The sequence below is a fragment of the Arachis hypogaea genome, chromosome 16 (assembly GCF_003086295.3).
Source record: "Arachis hypogaea cultivar Tifrunner chromosome 16, arahy.Tifrunner.gnm2.J5K5, whole genome shotgun sequence".
Classification (NCBI taxonomy): domain Eukaryota; kingdom Viridiplantae; phylum Streptophyta; class Magnoliopsida; order Fabales; family Fabaceae; genus Arachis; species Arachis hypogaea.
In genome coordinates this window covers 78461169-78465668 of record NC_092051.1, presented here as the reverse complement: position 1 = coordinate 78465668, position 4500 = coordinate 78461169, and the positions used below count along the sequence as shown (strand labels likewise).

The window sequence follows — 4500 nt, the reverse complement described above, 5'->3', positions numbered from 1 at the left end:
CTTAACTCAAACCATTTCTCTTTATCACATTACTCTTTTCTCTTTGTCTTTTTACTTTGCTCTGATTACTCTTTTTTCTGTATCTGTTTCCTCTGCTCTCATTACTCTTTTCTCTATATCCCTATTACTCTTTTTTTTCTTTATCTCTTTACTTTATTTTGGTTACTCTGTTCTCTGTGTTACTTTATTCTGCTCTGATTACTCTGCTTAACGTATGTATTTAAAGCTTATGTAAATTTTGGTATGAATAGTTAGCATGTCCCAAGTATAGGTTCATTAAGTCTATACTGAGACATTTTAACTTTTCATATAATACCTAACCCTAGTCGCAACTCAAGGACTAACTATGTTGCCCTAGTTCGTTCACTAGTCTCTGTCTGTTTTTCTGTCATTAAAACTTTACATACTTTTTCTTCGATTTTTATCTTTTCTTCAACTTTTTATCTTTTATTTATCTTTGCCTCACTAATATGTTTTTACCACTCCCTAAATGTTTTATGAAAGTAATTATGAGATTCTGTGCTTAAAGTTGTCTTTCTAAAGCTTTTACAAAAAACTGCCTTTTCTGCATCATTTTATTATTTTCATTAAAATATTATTTTTAATTAAATATTATTATTTAATATTTTATTATTATTTATTATTTTATCATTAAATTTTCGAAAATTAACTTACTTTTACTTTTAACCTTTAAAATTCACTTTTTACCACCCGTAACTTTTAATATTTCTACTTTTACCACCCTAACTTTCAGAAATTACCAAATAACCCCCCAAACACCAAATTAATTACTTCCTTGCCCTTTTATGAATCAAAAAGGTGTTCTTCATTGTTCTTCATCACACTCAAAGTGTTCTTCATGTTCTTCATAAATTCTTCAGATTCTTTCTCTGTTTTTACCCGTTTTTCAGTCTTTTTAGCAACCGATTTTTACCATAATTCATAATAAATTAGCAGCCACTAAAACCCCATCTTTTCTACATGATTTCAACACAAATTGAACCTCAATTTAAGCTTAGGGTTTCGTTTTTCCAGCTGCCCCAAGAACACACATTCATAGCTTGAATTTCATCAAATTTCATCAAATTTTCACCAAAATTTCAACAAGAATTACTCATACAAACAATCAATTTCAAGCACAGCCAAACCATATCATAATCACACAACTCAAACACAATCAATCAAGATTAAATTCGTCAAACCCTACCTGATTTTGTTGCTCCTAATTCAATTAAACTTTCAGGTGGTCCTTAAGCACTTTTTCCTCCTAAATCACATCAAGAAAACACATATTTAACCATTTTTCCTTGAAACCGAATCAAAAGAGAGATGGTGCAGCCAACTCACCTTGATTCCAGCCTTGATAAGTCATATGATCATGTAGAGAAAGAAGAGAGGATCATTTTGGTCGGATTGGAATTTTGATTTGAGTTTTAGTTCAGCAGAAATTAAGCTTTAAAGATTTGGAACTAAGAACTTTTCTCTCTTTTTCTCTCTACCTATTTTCGGCCACAAAGTGAAAATGAGCCAGCCTTGAGGGTTTTGGGGGTGTAGGGTGAGTTGTGATTGGTTGGCTTGGAGGTGGATTAAAATAATATTAAAATATCTCAGGTGTATAACTACTAAAACTAGATGTATCGGAACACTTGTAAAAACATCTCTAAAAATTATTTTCTGAGCTACTAGCATAAATAACACTAGTAACATATTTATTATGAGAATAAAACATGAATAATGAGGCCTTAGCATTCCTAAAGTCATCAGAGAGTGCTGGTGCTAAGCTGCACCAGTAAACTGTGAACCCGGTTAAACCGATTTTCTGTTTTTAACTAAAACAGACCAGGTAACCTTATAATATCATTCAAGAATTTTCGAATACTAATATAATGATAATATTATAATATTATCTCTCTCCTCTCATGAATCGAGTCCTGTTCATCAAACAGAGACTATTTACGAAAATCAGAATCAAAACTGCCAACCGATACGATTCAAAAACTAGGTTCTTCGTGACCGTGTTATCGAGCTTGCCTCCGAAAAGGTTCTAGCTTAAGGATGACATAATGACAATGAGGATTGAGATACTTGTTGATATAGAAGAGGTGTTCCCTTTACTGATCTTCTGGCAAAATCCGTGCCTTCAGAAAAGATCTCGCATACTCGAAAATTAGGGTTGTTACAGGTATTATCTTTAATTTTGTTAGCTTTTCTTTTATTTTCTTCTTTTTGTTTTCGAAAAAGTCAAATAAATATTTGTCAAATTTTTTTTCTTTGTTTAATCTTTGTTCTTGGTTTGAGTCTTTTGTTTCTGTTCTTGTTGAATTTTTCGAAAATTTTGAGTCTTTCTTTCTAAAAATTTTCAAAATTAGTGTCTTTTGTGTGATTCTTGTGTCAAATCTTTAAAGTTTAGTGACTTCTTTTGTGTTTTCTTTAATTTTTCGAAAATTTTGTGGTTAGTTTTCAAAAATTTTAAGTTTGGTGTATTTTGTGTGTTCTTGAGTTCTTTGAATTTTTTGAGTTTTGTTCTTGGTGTTCTTCCTAATCTTCAAAGTGTTCTTGTGTTTTCTTTTTATTTTGATCTTAAAATTTTTAAGTTTGGTGTCCCCTTGTGTTTTTCCTTCAAATTTTCGCACACTAAGAGTCATTAGATCTAAAAGTTTTAAGTTTCATGTCTTTTACTTGTTTTTCTCTTTCTTCATTAAATTCAAAAATAAAAAATATATCTTTTCTATCTTATCTTTTAATTAATATTTTCGAAAATTAACAATAAAAAATCAGATTTTAATTTCAAAATTTTTGTCTTATCTTATCTTAGTTTTAAATTCAAAAATCAAATCTTTTTAAAATAATATCTTTTTCAAAAATCATATCTTTTTCGAAATATTATCTTTTCTTATTTGAAATTCAAATTTCAAAATTTAATTTTCAAAATTTCAAATTTTAATTTCAAATCTTTTTAATTTTTAAAACTTATCTTTTCTTAACTTTCTTATCTTATCTTATCTTACCTAACTTGTCTTGTCTTTTCCATCTTATCTTTTCTTTTTAAATATTAAAACTAAAACTTTCTCAAATCTTTTTAATTCTTATCTTATCTTGTTGACTTTTTAAAATTTTTTAAAATCAAATATTTTTTTTACCTTCTATCTTATCTTATTTTCAAATCTTTCTTAATTAATTACTTCTCGTCTCTTTCTTCTTTTTCAAAACTTCCTAACGAACTCTTCTCTCTTCTAATTTTCGAAAATTCTCTTCTTCTTCTCTCTCTTCTATTTTTGAAAATTCATTAACTAAATTTCAACTCCTTTTAATTAACTAACCTTTATTTTCAAAATTTAATTATTAAATAAAACAAAAACAAAAATATTTTAATTCTTGTTTATCTTTTCTATTTCTAATTCTTCTCCTATTTACTTCTATTTATTCGAATTACTTCTCCTCTCTCTTCTTTCATCTTCACTTTTCTATCTTCCTCTTCTTTCTTCACATCTCACTGAAAGTTCTCTAGACCCAAATCAGGCATAGAAGCTTCCTTTCTTTTCTTGTTTATGACCAGGAACAGGGATAAAGAACCTCTCTTTAATCTTGATCCTAAACCTGAGAGGACTTTAAGGAGGAGCTTACAACAAATCAAAGCACAACACTTCGGAAGAAACCTTTCAGAAGATTTTGAACAAGAAATAGAAGACATGGTCGAACCTCAAGAAGAGGCAAGAAATGTTCTTGGTGACTTCACCATGCCTACCTCTGACTTATATGGCAGAAGTATCTCTGTACCCGCCATCGGAGCTAACAATTTTGAGCTTAAGCCTCAGTTAGTTTCTCTTCTGCAACAGAATTACAAATTCGATGGACTTCCAATGGAAGATCCACATCAGTTCTTAGCTGAATTCTTGCTAATCTGTGACACAGTCAAGCCTAATGGAGTGAGTCCTGAGGTCTACAAACTTATGCTCTTTTCCTTTGCTGTAAGAGACAAAGCTAAGATATGGTTGGATTCTCAACCAAAAGAGATCTTAAACTATTGGAAAAGGCTAGTTAATGCTTTCCTTGCTAAATTTTTTCCCCTTAAAGGATGAGCAAAATCAGAGTGGAAGTTCAAACTTTCAGACAAAGAGATGGTGAACCCCTCTATGAAGCTTGGGAAAGATACAAGCAATTGATCAGGATATGTCCTCCTGACATGCTTTCTAAATGGTCTATCATAGGTGTGTTCTATGATGGTCTGTCTGAGATATCCAAAATTTCATTGGACAGCTCTACAGGTGGATCACTCAACTTAAAGAAAATCCCTGCAAAAGTAAGAGAACTCATTGAGATGGTTGCAAACAACCAATTCATGTACACCTCTGAGAGAAATCCTGTAAATCATGGAGTCTCTCAGAAGAAAGGAGTTCTTGAAGTTGATACTTTGAATGCCATATTGGCTCAAAACAAGATCTTGACCCAGCAGGTCAATTTGATTTCTTAGTATTTGATTGGAATGCAAGCTGCAGCTGG

At 30.8% G+C, this 4500-nt stretch overlaps 1 non-coding gene across 1 annotated transcript; it reads right to left on the bottom strand.

Annotated features, from left to right (window-relative positions):
* Nucleotides 1-4081: 4081 nt before the first annotated feature.
* LOC112760183 (small nucleolar RNA R71) lies at nt 4082-4190 on the bottom strand. Its single transcript, XR_003180635.1, has one exon. It is a non-coding gene; the product is annotated as a small nucleolar RNA R71 (small nucleolar RNA).
* Between the last annotated feature and the right edge of the window lie 310 nt (nt 4191-4500).